Here is a 17,500-nt window from a genome sequence, read left to right on the forward strand (position 1 = left end):
ATGTGTGACACGTTACATTCCAGCCTTATATTTACGTAGCATTATTTTTTTTCGCCATTTTTCTCGTCCCTTTGGCTACAAGATTCCGACAGAGGTGTGTGTGTGTGTGTGTGTGTGTGTGTGTGTGTGTGTGTGTGTGTGTGTGTGTGTGTGTGTGTGTGTGTGTGTGTGTGTGTGTGTGTGTCTCCCTCTCTGAAAACAAGGAGGAAGAGAGGGGAGAAGAGGAGCGCAGGAAGAGGAAGACTATGACAAGGGTGCTGAGCAAGGGGAAAATAAGAGGGAAAGAAGAGGAAGAGGAGTTAAAGGTATAATAAGAGTAGAGAACAAGAGGAAAAGGGAGCTTGCAAGAGGGGGAGAAAAGGAAGTAAAGGAGGGGCGAGGAGGGGAGGAGAACGAAGAGAGAGGAAGATGTTCAGCAGAAGAGAGGAGAGGAGATAGAGAGGAGGGGAAGAAGATGAGGAAAAGAGGAGGAAGAGAGGACAGTAACAAAAGGAGGAGGAGGAGAAGGCAGAGAAGGAGAATGAACACGAATAACTGAACAAGAGAAAAAAAAAACCACTAAAGAGAAAAATGAACAGCAATGAAGAACACGGGAAGAGAGAGAAACTAAGCAAAAGAAAAAAGAACACGAAGACGAAGGGAAAAGAACAGGAAAAGAACACTTAGGTGAACAGGAGGAAAGGATAACAAGAAGGACAGGTGTACAGGAGAAGAGGAGAACACACCTGGTGGCGCGGTTGATGGAGCACTGGACCCCCAATCCAAGTGACCCCGAGTTCGAGTCCCGCTCTAGCCGCGCTGCCTGCGAGAGTGAGGTGAGCTCTTACCTGTCAAGTGTAGCTCAGGGGCGCTGTGGTGGAAGACCCGCAAGTGTTCGAAACTCAGCGGGGTAAAGTTTAGATGGTCTGTCCCCTTGTGCCTACGCCTCACCCTAGCCTCGGTGAGGCTTGGTAGTGTGTTGGTACTTCTTAGGAGCATCCAAGGTCAGCATGGTGACTCCCTTGGGTTACGATTCTAGAGTAAAGACTTGTGTACTTTCAGCCACTGTCGGCGATGAACAAATAATCCGGAAATTGTCATTATTATCAGGAGGAGGACAGAACACGACGAACTGGTGAACAGGAGAGAAGAACACGAAGAACATGTGAACAGAAGATGAGAACACGTGGAACGGGTGTACAGAAGGAGAGAACACGTGGAACGGGTGAACAGGAGGAGAGGAGAACAAAGGGAAGTGAACTCATCGATGCGTTTAAACGTAGGAATTACCAGCGTCCAAACAGTAGCCCCTCTGTTCCTTGTTACCTGCCACCCTCCACCACAACCACCCAACCATACACCACAACCACCCAACCATACACTCAACCACTCAACCATACACTCCATCACTCAACCATACACTCAACCACTCAACCATACACTCAACCACTCAACCATACACTCAACCACTCAACCATACACTCAACCACTCAACCATACACTCAACCACTCAACCATACACTCCATCACTCAACCATATACTCAGCCACTCAACCGTACACTCAACCATACACTCAATCACTCAGCCATACTCTCAACCACTCAACCATACACTCAACCACTCAACCATACACTCAACCACTCAACCATACACTCAACCACTCAACCATACACTCCATCACTCAACCATATACTCAGCCACTCAACCATACACTCAACTTGAGTTACTCAACCATACATTAAACCACTCAACCATACACTCAATCACTCAACCATACACTCAATCACTCAACCATACACTCAACTACTCAACCATACTCTCAACCACTCAACCATACACTAAATCACTCAACCTTACACTCAACCACTAAACCATTCACTCAACCACACAACCATACACTCAACTACTCAACCATACGTTCAACCACCAAACCACACACTCAACCACTTAACCATTCCGTCAACCACCCAACCATACACTCAACTCCTCAACCACACACTCAACAATTCAACCATACCCTCAACCACTCAACCATACACTCAACCATTCAACCATACACTCAACTACTCAACCATAAACTCAACCAATCAACCATACACTCAACCTCTCAACCATACACTCAACCACCCAACCATACACTCAACCAATCAACCATACACTCAACCACCCAACCATACACTCAACCAATCAACCATACACTCAACCATACAATCAACCACACTCACAACCACTCAACCATACACTTAACAATTCAATCATACACTCAACCACTCAACCATACATTCAACCACTGTCTTATAATCATGCCGTCAACCACATTTTTAACCACAACCGCTGTGCAAGTGCAATTATGCCCTCAACCACACAAGCGTTAACAATCCTACCATCAACCAACTCACATCCTTAACTACCGCAGACTATATCCCTCCTACCAACAACCACCACAACAACCACACTCTCAACCACTTTCCACAGCCACAACATTAACCATAAACTCCCATTATCACAACCACCACAACAACATCAAAGTCAACCATTTATCACAACCACAACAACATCAAAGTCAACCATTTATCACAACCACAACAACATCAAAGTCAACCATTTATCACAACCACAACAACATCAAAGTCAACCATCTTCACAAACAATAACCAAAGTCAACCATTTTCACAACCACAATAACAACCAATGTCAACCATTTATCACAACCACAACAACATCAAAGTCAACCATTTCACAACCACAACAACAACCAAAGTCAACCATTTCACAACCACAACAACAAAGTCAACCGTTTATCACAACCACAACAACAACCAAAGTCAACCATTCTTCACAACCACCACAACAACCATACACTCACCCATTCTTCACAACCACAACCATCATGAACTCCACCATTTCTCAACCACAATAACAACCACAAGCTCAACCACTCTTCACGTTAAGAAATTTTCACGACCAGAACAAATCATCGTAGTGAAGGTGTTAAAATTCCACAGACAGAAGAAAAAATTTTGATGATTTATTTATTGATTTATTTTTTTTCAGCACCTTTCTTTAACGATAAATTTTAGTGTGAATAATAGTTGAATATTCTCGTGCATGGTACCTTAAGGCCCGTCTTCTCGTGGGTTAAGGAAGCTCCCTAACACCTTTTCTTAAGTGATTTAGTTTGCTTATTACACTTTACTGTCCTATTCTGTGATACATAAATCCTTCTAACATCGCCATAATCGGCATAAATAACGTACGTCATCATCATCATCATCCAATCCTATGTCGCCCCACAGAGGAGCGTAGGAACCCGGGGCTAGGCAAGTTGGTCCTGACATTTAAGATGAGAGTGACCAGCCTCACTCATCCCTGAGTGGTATTACATGAGCAATCAACCCCAACCACCCCTTGGATATAAACCTTCACCGGCCCAATCCGACTGGAGCGCAATAATTACCCACTAAACAACCAGGCGCCAAAATTTGGTTATATAGTTACCACCCAGCGTAGTAAATGGTTTCCTGGTGTACAGGAAACCATTTGGCTTGTCACTCAGTGTAAAGTCACCCACAGGCAGAAGGAAGAGGAAAGAATGAAGGAAAGAAAGACAGAAGAGGGAGTGTAAAGTTACCCATAAGCAGAAGGACAAGGAAAGAATGAAGGAAAGGAAGACAAAAGAGGATGGAAGGAACGAAGGATGGACAAGAGGAAAGGGCAGACACCCGACAGCAGCACTACATCGAGTGAGTGGATGGTGAGCGCCCCCACCGACCACAAATAAATAACGTACAACAGAATATTAATCAGCCATATCCAAAAATAAATCGCTACGGAAGAGGTGTTAGGGAGCTTCCGTAACCACTGCGAATACAGGCCTAAATCTCGGTAATATCTACAAAAAATAAATACAAAAAAATACTCCAAAAATATTATCCAGCTCAATGATAGATAATACTATGACTCTGCACCCTTTCCATAGCACTTCTTCGTGACTAGCACCATATATCACCACTGACATCTTTCAGCGTTGACATCTTGCTACAGCTCGGCATTCAAGATGGAGTGATGGCAATTTTACACCAAGTGAATGAATTATAGTCACGAAGAAGTGCTACCTAACGACGAGAATATAGGTAATCTTACACAAAGTCAATGTGAACAGAGTACAGTCACGAAGAAGTGCTATGGGAATCTTAAACTGGTGGGAATATAGGGCAGACAGCTCCCCCTCCGCTTCAGTCACTCTCTCTCTCTCTCTCTCTCACACACACACACACACACACACACACACACACACACACACACACACACACACTCACCAATTCTCGCCTCGCCATCACAACCAACCCAGGACTTTGATCAATACGACACAACTCTCCTCTCCTCACACACACACACACACACACACACACACACACACACACACACACACACACACACACACACACACACACACACACACACAAGCTAGGCGAACAATTTCTTTACAAGTGTGGGTTTCAAGAAGAAGGCAGCCAAATTTAAGTCAACCTACAAAATTTTGACTGATTAGGTACCATGATTTTTTTTTTAAGTATTTTGACAGCCATTATAAAAGCTGTAAAAGAGTAATTATAACAATACAGTCAAGTAAATAACTCTACCTCATATTTCATCCCTTCTACTGCTCACTTCCCTTTTCTGGCTAATATTCCTCAAGTGAGAGAGGCTTCATAATTTTGCTCTCTGATATGATGCGTTTAGGAGGAAAGTCACAGATATGCCGTATACGTGAAGCCGAAGCTGTGGCATATTAGGAGAAAGTCTAACAGTGTGAATGTATGTGAGTTTCGCCCACATATATCGTTCTTTCCTCGCCATCCACACCTGCAACTCACACAGACTCTCTTCGGTGCATTCTTGTGAACGTATGAGCAGTTTGGTATAGTTTAGTGCTCTTTATGTCGTGCTAATATTGATGTGTATGTTAGTTAAGCAAATTCTCTCTCTCTCTCTCTCTCTCTCTCTCTCTCTCTCTCCATGTGATATATACAATGTACAGCACATCTTTTTCGTATCTGCTGGGAGGGTCCATGTTTCAAATAATATCTTTCGATACAGAAGCTTGGTAACTTGTCTTCTTCCTGTTAAAGCATGTCCTCTTTAACTGAATCCATCCAGCTCCCACTCGGATATAAACAAACACAGCGCATCCACTCGAAACAGGCAGCCAGTATATAAAACGCGAAACGGAGTGATGGCGGAGGCTATTCGCTATTGAGGAAGCGGCACCAGAGGGTCCGAAGCACAATATGGTTCCTCTCCTATATCCACGACTGTCAATTACACACACGTTCCCTTATACTCCTCCTCGACCTTCACCACTCAAGGACCCACAGTAATCCTCCAGCCTCACCCTCAAGAGCCTTCATCAACACAGCGCCCTCCACTAACACAGCACGAAGGAATAAGGCGATGCGTTCCTCAGCACTGCAATCGAAGAAAATGAGCAACACTTAAGGGGATGCAGGCTAGGGGAGTGCTGAGAAGGGAAGCGAGTTTGGAAAGTGTGGAGACAGTTGCTACTACGGCACGAATTTCAACTACAGTCTGAGTCAATAGTTGTGCCTAATGTATGTAGTTCTGGTAAATAAGCTGCATCAGATCAAGGTACAGAGAGAGTCAAAACTTGCTTCACGTGTCAGAGGTCAGAGGTAAGCAATTTCTACCATCACTGACTCTCTGACACAACATTTAACCCTGACTGTATTTCCTCCCTTACACGCTGCCCTGACCTAACTTTTTCTCCAACTGTACGTGCAATTCCAATTCAGATTCTTTGTATATTTTATTACTTTTACTTTGACAACCGCAGGGCAATTCAATTCAAAGGCAAGAAAAACAAAACAGATTAAATAGGTCAGAGTCTGTCTCCATACATCTTGAGACCCGCTGCATCTTAATTATAATATTCTGGTTACCGCTATATGATTTTGTTCAGGTCCGAGGAAAAGCCAAGGGACCGCATTCTCGTCAGGTGAGAAGGCTCCCTAACACCTTATCCTCAGCGATTTATTTCTGGATGTGGCTGGTTAATATTCATTTGTACGTCATTCATGCAAAGCACGGCGATGTTAGAAGGATTTATATAACATAAAATAGGACGGTACGGTGTAACAAGCAAAATAAATGGCTTTGGGAAAGGTGTTCGGGAGCTTCCTTAACCGACAAGAATGGAAGCCAAGATCTATATGGGATAATTATACACCGTCACCACAAGTTTTAACATCATCTAGAAATTTGATGGACCAAAAGGATTAAAACTCAGACCTTGAATTTTAAAACGTATCTGAAAACCAAACAAATAAATTAAAAACTTAAAACAAATTAGCCTATAAATCCTTCTAAGATTCGTTAGCAGCCACTGACAGCTATCTATCTATATATCTATATACCTAGGCTAAATCCTCCAAGGAAAGGGAGGTAGCCGAGACAGGACGACACACTCCCAATTTACTCATCCACTCAAAACACATTCATTCGCATCTTAGCCCCAAAGGGGAGAAGGGACAGATCCTCACCGCACCACACCGCACGAGGGTTGACTGCGCAGTGCAATCAGTGACATCCGCAGCAGGGCCCGACAGCAAAGCTGGTTTACCCCTGCCACATCATAACAGACCCATCCCTTATCCGCACTGATAGCAGCAGAATATATATATATATATATATATATATATATATATATATATATATATATATATATATATATATATATATATATATATATATATATGAAGTTGACGTAAAATTTTGACTCAGAATGATATTTTTTGAGTCACTCAGCAAAAGCTACATGTATAAATCTTCTCCTTTTTTATTGGCTGCCATAGAAGACCTCAGACAAATTCCTTCTTAGCCAAATATCTTACATTTTACACCTTCATATTATCTTAGTGTTACTTATAATATAATACTTTGTTTTTAATAGTAACACTGCTTGTAACAGTAACATACACTGTACAGGAAATTATGATGCAGAGACTGACTCATTATCCTGAAGTCCCAGAACAATGTAAATTTTTTCGTTATTAGTGAACCGATTAAAGTTAATTTTAATATGTGAAATCTGATAATTATTCTCCTCATTTCCCTATATATGCCCATCTACATCTTATTTTGATTCTGTCTCTTTCAGGATTTTCGCATAACTAAATTTGGTGTTCCAGAAGAGAAATTTTATGTATGCAACTTTTTTCGCTACCAGGTATTATAACTGCTGTTTCTCTGATAATTTGCTTTCGTTTACCTAATCTAGTGTGTGTGTGTGTGTGTGTGTGTGTGTGTGTGTGTGTGTGTGTGTGTGTGTGTGTGTGTGTGTGTGTGTGTGTGTGTGTGTGTGTGTGTGTTTATTTTTTATTGAGAAAGAGAAAGATAGATAGATAGATAGAGAGAGAGAGAGAGAGAGAGAGAGAGAGAGAGAGAGGGGGGGTTGACAATCTTTCTCTCTCTCTCTCTCTCTCTCTCATTGCAGTAGCTCAGGTTAATTGTTATGCTGGTACCCAGGTGCAACAATGAACACTCGATACCTGTCCCATTGTACCATTAAATGATCCAATTCTATACTCCTTTCACTTCAACTTGGCCTAAAATTACCTGTCTGGAATACCGAGTTAAGGAAAGAGAGTAACCGTAAGTGGTCCTAATCACGAAGAAGTGCTACGAGAAGGATGTACAGTGGCGGTACTTAGTCTGCGTTACGTGAATTAAGCTGTAAGAGGACGAAAATCTTTATAAATCCATAGCAATATATTCTAACTGGCACAGGAGGCTTCTTAGCACGTTTTCCATGGCTGTTTATTTTCCATATTTCACCTTAAAGTATCTTATGTGATTTATTTAGTTTTAGCATCAACGTAGTTTGGATACAAAGAAGATGACTCTGAGGTGTAATGGATGGGATAAATCGCTTAGGCAGAGGTGTTACGATCTGTGTCCTCGTTTCCCTCTCCGTGCTACATAAATCCTTTCAATATCGCCATATTCTGCACAGATACCGTGCAAAAGGATAGTGACCAGCCATATTCAAAAATAAATCGCTAAGAAAGAGGTGTTAAAGGCCACAGTCTCAAATTGCGGCCCCGGATCTCCCGCATTAATGTCTTCTTAATCATATTCTTAAGACCACGACAAGACGATGCTATTCAACTTAAGAAGGATCTGCATCAATGAAGAGGTTAATTAAGGTCTAATGTAACTCCTCAAGTTCAAAGAGACTCTGTGAAATATAAGTTAACATTACCGGCAGGAAAATAATAATAAAATACTAATACTAATACTGATGATGATGATGATGATGATGATGATAATAATAATAATAATAATAGTAATAATAATAATAATAATAATAATAATAATAATAATAATAATAATGGAGTTATCTTGGTGAAAAGGTTGATCTTGTTTCTCCTAGGCAAATTTACCGGGCTTAAGAGCGCACACACACACACACACACACACACACACACACACACACACACACACACACACACACACACACACACACACACACACGAAATCAGGAGTAAGATGCAAAATAAATCGCAGAAGAACAAGGGCTAAAAGCTTTCATAGATCTAAAGTGACTGGTAGTGAGAGGAGGGGAGGGAAAGGGGGGAGAGGAGAGGAGAGAGGGAAGCGGCAAGTGAAGGAAAGATGGGGAGGGAGGGAGGGGGGGAGGGGGGAGACTGGAATTTGGAAAGGGGGGGTGGAAGCGAAAGGGGGGAAAGGAGAGAAGACAAGAGGGGAGGGAAAACGGGAGAAAAGGGAAGGACGGGAGGGAGGAAGAAGTGGAGGGAGACGAGAGGGAGGTAGGAACGGGGAGTGGGAAGGGAGGGGAAGCGGGAGGGGAGAGAAAGATAAGGAGGGAGGAGGGAGGGGAAGGAGAGGTGTGGGAGAGAAGGGGGAGAGGGAAGAATGTGCCACCAAACACTCTGAATAGCTACTGAGGTAAAATGTCGTGACCTGGTTAAGATTATTAATAGGGGGACAGTGTGATGTTAATTTTGATGTTAATTCTAATGTTAATTCTGACGTTAATTCATATGTTTATTTTTTCTTCTGACTCAACATTGATGGAAACACAACAAAGCCTGGGTGTTAGAAAGGACATGCAGTTAGAGGGGGATTTATATGCAGTTAGAAAGGGATTTACATGCAGTTAGAAAGGGATTTACATGGCTAGAATGGGATTTATATGCAGTTAGAAAGGGATTTATATGTAGTTAGAATGGGATTTATATGCAGTTAGAAAGGGAATTACATGCAGTTAGAAGGGGATTTACATGCAGTTCACATAGTCGTAGCCTCTCACACACACACACACACACACATTCACTTTCTCTCTCTCTCTCTCTCTCTCTCTCTCTCTCTCTCTCTGTTCAGGCCGAGATCGTAGTCATCAAAGAGTGACCTGCAATGGCTTTAAGGTTGAGAGAGAGAGAGAGAGAGAGAGAGAGAGAGAGAGAGAGAGAGAGAGAGAGAGAGAAAGTAGGAAAGTGAACGAGGAGAAAGAAAAGTAAAAATGAGAGGAATGATGTGGAAAGAGATGCAAAAGTAACTGGGGTGTGAGAAGGAGGAGGAGGAGGAGGAGGAGGGGAGGAGGAAGGAGGAGGAGGAAGATTAAGGGTAAAATAAATTAGAATTCGGGAATTCTGAAGGAAAGTGTGGAAAGAAGAATGGGCAAAATGAAAATGAAGAGTGAGGAGGAGGAGGAGGAGGAGGAAGTGCATATGGAAGGCAAATGGATGTGGAAGAGAAGAAAATGGGGAGTAATGAACGGAAAGAAAATGGGAGGAGGAAAAGATGGGAGGAGGAGGAAGAGGGAGAGGGATGTGGAGAAGGGGAGGAAAGATGAAAAATGAAAAGGAACCTATGGAAGAAAAATATTTGGGGAGGAGGAGAAACGATGGGGAGAGGAGGAAAAAGAGGGGAGATAAAAAGGGGACGTGGGGAGGAAGTAAAAGGGATGTCGAGAAGAGGAAAGGCATATGGAGAAAATGGGATATGTGAAGGAGGGCAAACTATAAAGAATAAATATAAAACAACTGTCCTTAATGATACACGTATTTCTTCAGGCCATTCCTTACCAGTCCTCAAGGATCCGTATTCTCGCTGGTTGAGGAAGTTCCCTAACACTTCTTCCTCAGCGATTTATTTTTAGATATGACTAGTTAATATTCTTCTGCACGAAAGAATACGGCGATGTTTGAAGGATTTACAGTACATAACACAGAATACGCCAGCAAGGCGTCATAAACAAAGTAAATCGCTTAGGAAAAGATGTTAGGGTGCTTCCTTAACCGACGAGATTATCACCCAAAGCCCTCCCATCCACCACCACCACCACATATGACTGACTCCCCCTTCAGTGAGGTGCAATCCTTATCCTGCCATCAAGAATCGCTTTTTGAACCCTTTCAGTGCAAGCAAAATGACATGAAATGACTTTTATGTTATACGAAAAAAAAAAAAAACTAAAACTGAAAATAATAACAGCCTTTGGTTCCTTCTTCCTTAAAAAAAAAAAGTAACGTGGCACAGAAAGAGTGACCAAATGAATATGAACTGGTCAGACTATATTCCTTTCATTTTAACAGACTATATTCCTTTCACTTTAACTTGGCCTAAAACTGCCACTCCCCCATCTTGAATGCTAAGCTGTAACAATAGATTAAAGCATTGTAATATGGTGCTAGTCACGAAGAAGTGTTATGAAAAGAGCAGTGAGCCGTAGCATCGTTTTTTCTGCCACTGAGCTACGTGAAATAGGCCACAACAGGACGAAAAACTCGAGCAAAATAAGATACACGAATTATACTTTATTAAGCAAGTTAGTTATCTTAGTAAAAGAGATGAAAAGGTATATTGAGCGCGATATTCTCGTACGGAAGCTGACTAACACTTCCTCCTTATCGATTTAGTTTTGAATCTGCTTTGTTACTATATTCGTGTGTTATGCAATCTATGTCGACATTAAAAAAATTATATAAGATGCAAAAAACAAAGGATATTAATGGGTATCTAGGAAAATAAATTGCTATGGAAGAGGTGTTACGGATCCTCCACTAACATCTCTTCCTTACCGATTTAGTTTCGATTCTGCCCCGTTATTATATTCCTGTGTCATGCAATCTACGTTGACAGCAAAAAGGTACGAGAAACAAAAAAAGAGGATATTAATGAGTAGCTTCAAAAACAAATCGCTAAGGATGAGGTGCTAAGAGGGGACCAACAGGAGGCTGGATGGGGCGGGCCGGAAGTGGTGCTGATTGGGTGCTTCCTCGTCAGCATCTCTGGCTGACAATTACAGTCTGTTCAAAGGTCAACACAAGGCCAGGCTCTTTCACGCTAATGGAGAAGCGTGCTGAGTTGTGCTGACTTGTGGTGAATTGGGATAACTCGTGCCTATGTGCTGAACTGTGCTGACTCGTTGACCCTGACTAGTGCTGATACCGAGCTGAATCGTGCTGAAGTGCGGAGACGCGTGCTGAACTGTGCTGACTCGTGCTGAAGTGTCCTGACTCGTGCTGACCTTGACACGTGCTGAACTGTGCTGACTCGTCCTGATCCTGACTCGTGCTGAAGTGCGGAGACGCGTGCTAAACTGTCCTGACTCATACTAAATTATGGTGACGCATGCTGAAGTGTGCTGACTCGTGCTAGCTCTCTGACTCGTGCTGACCCTCTGACTTATGCTGATTCTGACTCCTGATGACCCTCTGACTCATGCTGATTCTGACTCCTGATGACCCTCTGACTCGTGCTGATCCTGACTCATACTGACACTGACTCGTGCTGACCCTCTAACTCGCGCTGCTCCCGACTTACGTTGAAGTGTTCTGACTCGCGCTAACCCGCTGAACTGTGCTGACTCGTGCTGACCTTCTGACTCATGCTGATTCTGACTCCTGATGACCCTCTGACTCGTGCTGACCCTGTCTCGTGCTGACCCTCTAACTCGCGCTGCTCCTGACTTGTGTTGAAGCATGCTGACTGGCGCTGACTAACCCGCTGAACTGTGCTGACTCTCTAATTCTCTCCCACCTCTGATGAAGTTACACAGCTGATTCGACCTTTCAGTACGATGACCTCCGCTTCCCCATACCATAATATTTTGATTCTGAGACATTTTTGGAAAAGGGGGGGGGGAGATAAAGCCTTCATTAACCCCTTCACTACGAGAGCGCCTTCGAAAATCATATATAATAAATTTTTTGGCAAACTGATAAAATGAAAAAAAAAAAAATGCAGCGAAAGTTAAAGGAAAATATTACCCGAGTGTTTTGTTTGTGCTGACCTTTGCTGACTCACACCAATCCCTGCTGACTTGTTCTGACCTCTGCTGACTCATCTCAATCCGTGCTGACTTGTCCTGACCTCTGCTGACCTATCCCGATCCGTACTGACTTGTTCTGACCTCTACTGACCTATCCCAATCCGTGCTGACTTGTTCTGACCTCTACTGACCTATCCCAATCCGTGCTGACTTGTTCTGACCTCTGCTGATCCATCTCAATCCGTGCTGACTTGTTCTGACCTCTGCTGACTCAAGCTAACCCGCGCTTTGTTCTGACCTCTGCTGACTCACGCCAATCCGTGCTGACTTGTTCTGACCTCTGCTGAATCACGCCAATCCGTGCTGACTTGCTCTGACCCCTGCTGACTCATCTCAATCCGTGCTGACTTGCTCTGACCTCTGCTGCCTCACACCAATCCATGCTGACTTGTTTTGACCTCTGCTGAATCATACCAATCCGTGCTGACCTGTTCCGACCAGCGCAGACTCGTGCTGACCTATGCTCATCTGTGTTCATTCTCAATCACGCTGATCTATGCTGACCCGCTCTTCCTCTTGCTGATCTGTGTTAACTTGCTCTGATTTTTGCTGTTATGCTGACCCGTCCTACCTCGATCTGACTGACTCGCGCTGATCTAACCCTTTGTTTTGCTGACTCCTGGTAGCTCGATGATTCAGGCTGGCCCGTTCCTTCCCGTGCTGACTCGTGTTTACTCTTTCTAATCCGTGCTGACTCGTAGTGAATTGTGCTGACTTGTGTTTTTTCTTTTTGACTCATGCTGACTCATTTTAACTCTTTCTGATCCACGCTGACTAAGTTTTCCTCTTTCTGACCCGTGCTGACCCATACTGGCCCCTGCTGACTCTTTCTGACCCCTGCTGACCAGCGCTGACAATCAACATGCCTCCTCACTTAACTGCTGGGTTCCTCTTCAAACTTTACACCCATTCTCTCTCTCTCTCTCTCTCTCTCAGCTTTAAATCGTCCCTCAACTTCGCACACATCCCTCTTCAGTTTAAAGCCTCCTCACACACTCCAATCTCATTTTCACTCTCCCTCTCTCTCTCTCTCTCTCACACACTCTACTGCCTCTCATCTAATTTTACATTTCATTGCCCAAACAGCATTTCTCTCTCTCTCTCTCTATAAAACAGCATCCTCTCTGTCTGTCTGTCTGTCTGTCTGTCTGTCTCTCTCTCTCTAACTCTACTGCTTCTCATTTAACTTTTATCTCGTCTCAAACCAATTTTATTATCTCAACCAGCATATCATCTCTTCCTACCCCGACATCTCATCATCTTTTACGGCATCATTTCACGTCTTCACCTTATCTTCTCGCTCATTTCCACCTCTTCCACTCAAGGTCGGGTCCTCAGTGGCTTTCCTAACACCTCTTCCTTGGCAATTTATTCAGAACATAACTTCCAAATACTCTCTTTGTTACTGATGCAGATTATGAGTGACAAAAAAAACATGAGATAATCTTAAGGTGTGATGTGCAAAATAAATCGCTAAGGAAGTGAAGTTACGTAGTGTCCAGTCATTCACAATACGAATCTCATTTCCATCACTCTTCACTATTCATTATCTATCTATGTATCTATTTATCTACCTACCTACCTACTATTCCCCGCTTCCACATACAATAATTTCTCGTCACTATCTGCCTATCCATCCATGTATCTATCTATCCATCTATCTATTTACCTATCTACCTACCTAGCTACACATTTTTTTTTTTATGCGAGGAAGGAACCAAGGGCCGCGAGCCCGCAATCATTGTTCCTTCCAAGAGAAAAACAAAATACAAGAGAGAGCCAAATTCAAGATCCGATCATTTCGAGATGCCCGGACACACTGATTTTTGAAAGACTGGAGTTCATAGGAAGCAGGAAATACAGACAGAGGGAGACAGTTCCAGAGCTGACATATACCCACCTATCCTAACAATTTCGGATTTTAAAAGTCTTCATAAAAGTTAACTATTTATAAAGATTACTTTTTCTTCCTATATTTCACTTTAATATTCACGATACTTTCACCGTAAAATATCTAGTAACTGTATGCGTGAAGAGAAATGTATACAGGGAATCTTTTATAAACATTAGTACCCGTCCACACCACATGCCTGCTGGTGTGGGCGGGAGTTTTGCCTCACTGTAACCCATAAAAGTTCACGCCCACACCCGCCCGCGTCCAATGGGGCCACTAGTACGGGTCACAATGATGCCAAACTCCCGCCCGCACCAGCCCGCATTCGGTTTGGACGGTATCTAAGGGTTTAAATGAAAACTAATGAGAAAAATTACACTAAACCAAAGACCATTAACTAACCCAAAACATTCCTTCCCCTAAATACCGATTCTTAAACTGAACCCCTTGAAGCACATGGCTCTATTTATGTATGCATTTATTTATTTATTTAATTTATTCTGTTCACGAGGCAGCACTGAATCAACTGAACAGCCGGTATATAAATGTCCTTCAGATTCCTTCCTATCTCCCACACAGAACTCGCTTCCTCAAATTAGCTTCTATTTACATGTCAAGCTACAGCAATTCAAGTCCAACTGTTGCAGATTTTTTTATAACTGGAGGACACTGTAATCTGGTGTATGGTTTGTTTGTTTCCTCCACATCTTCCGTAAAAGAGAGAGAGAGAGGAACATAGCCAACCGCTAAAGGTAAACTTCAGCCTGCAGTCCACTCGGTTCACATTAACTGAGCCCGGGGTCATATCATCAACGTTCCTGCTACCTTCAGACGATTATATTCAGCACTGGACACACCCCTCGTAGAGTAAGGGGGTTGGGAAGGACGCGTCTAACCCCTCCAGATCAGTAAGTCTCTCCTGAACTGAGTATAATCGTCTTGTGTCAGCAATAATAAACAAAATGAACAGATAAATAATAAAAACATGAATGAATAAATAAATAAATACATGAATAAATATTAAAAAATAAAATAAAATAATATGAGTTCGAAAATTCTCTCAAAAGCTGAACAAAATCGTCTGGAAATAGAACAATGTACTTTTTAAAAATCACCTCAGATTGAAAGGGATAAAAAAAAAAAAATGATTCCTGATTTGCAAAGTACTGCCTAAACATCAAAGACCACAGTCGGTGCAAAAGTTTAGGTCTGACCAGGTGCTACGAACTGTTGTGTGGAGTAAACTTATTTCCCTAGCGATGCACACAATACTGGAAAAAAAAAAAAATAATGACAACTGGTCCGGAGAGAGAGAGAGATTTTTTGGGAGAGGATGCAACATTGTGGAACACCTGGATGTGTGTGTGTGTGTGTGTGTGTGTGTGTGTGTGTGTGTGTGTGTGTGTGTGTGTGTGTGTGTGTGAGAGAGAGAGAGAGAGAGAGAGAGATCTATTCGAACTGACCTAGCTTTAATAGACAGTCCTCGTCTTACTCGATTACAAACTGACAAGAGGAAAGAAACGAATGACATTATTACTTTCTAGTATGGATAAGCGCTTCGGGGCCACGAGAACCATTTATGTGGACCGCGCTTCGCTCTGCTCAAACACAACGATTTACGGACTGACGCAGGAGCAAGTAAGGCCGATCATATATAAAACAAATGGAAAAAAATAAGGGTCACTCACTTAGAATGTTTCAATGGACAAGAAATGGCCAATCTGTGACACAACTTCAACCATCCTGTACATTTTATCGTGAACCCTTTTCCTGTGTCGGCTCCGCTACACACACACACACACACACACACACAGAATTATAGTTTATTAGATCCGAAAAACATGGAAAAAGTAAGGCCTCTTTCAGATTTCCTACTATACATTCATTTATTTCTTTACTGAGGCGAATCAACAGAACTTTCACTCTTCTGTTTCCCCTGCTACTGTTACATCCAGAGGTGATAATGGCAAGCTAAAAGGACAAAGAAACTGACCAGATATTAAAACGGTGACCATGAAATCTTTAGGGAGGTACGGTCGGGGGCAGGATCATCGCTTCATTTTTTGGCCTGAAGAATTGCGACACTCCTACAAAGCATTCTGAAAAGTGTTCTGGGCTTTGAGAATAACAACACTAAGGTCCAAAAATTATTGTTCACTTTATATTTATCGATAAGGGAGTGGATCGATGTCACAGTCAACAATAGTACATAACAGATTACCATTAAGCAGAACCTATAACAAGAACCTAACAGCACAATTTGAGCGTCTGCCGTGAAGTGCCTGTGTGAGCTCAATGGCCACAATGAAGCCCAATCAACCATGCTGGCGATGTACGAGCCATTCATAGCAGTATTATCCGAACGACTACCATGGAATTCTTTGTGAGCTGCGTACCTTCCAGTAAAGCTTCGTGCCCTGTTGGAGCTTTTATCTCGCTGATGTAAAGATAAATAAATAAATAAATAAAGCACAGAAGCGACCTCGATGCAAGAATACCGTAAATCGTAAGGGAAAAAACATTACCTTAGTCACGATGATGTTCTGTGGGTCCAACTTCCGGAGTCTGTAGGGAAAAAATGTCATCATTATTATTATTATTATTATTATTTCAGCCGCAAGTAGGTCAAGCGGCACGCAAATACAAATGACATTTTAATCCCCTCCATTCTCTTGTTCTAGTCATTATTATTATTATTATTATTATTATTATTATTATTATTATCATCATCATTATTATTACTACTACTACTACTACTACTACTTCTACTACTAATACTATCATTATTATTCCAATTATTATTTATTTTTTTCTTATTATTATTATTATTTTATTATTATTATTATTATTACTAAAATTTTCATTACTTTTACTATCATTATTTTTATTATATACTATTATTACTTCAACCAACAATACGTAAGCAACATGCAAATACGAATGATATTTTAATTTTCCCCCTGCTTTTTTCCTTTTTTATTCCTACGATACTTTTTTTATAGCAAAGCTCCCTCGTAGTGAAGGGGTTAATGACGGCTAGATCAACCCCTCCAGTTCGAAAAGTCTCCCTAAGCTGAATAAAATCGTCTGGAGGTATCAAACTTAAAATATGAAGGTCGTAGTAGTAGTAGTAGTAGTAATAATTGTAGTAATAGTAGTAGTGGTGGTGGTAGTAGTAGTAGTAGTAATAATAATTGTAGTAGTAGTAGTAGTGGTGGTAGTAGTAGTAGTAGTAATAATAATAATTGTA

This window comes from Coenobita brevimanus, chromosome 5, assembly GCF_032717465.1.
Source record: "Coenobita brevimanus isolate Jiangsu-jjx chromosome 5, ASM3271746v2, whole genome shotgun sequence".
Taxonomy (NCBI): Eukaryota; Metazoa; Arthropoda; class Malacostraca; order Decapoda; family Coenobitidae; genus Coenobita; species Coenobita brevimanus.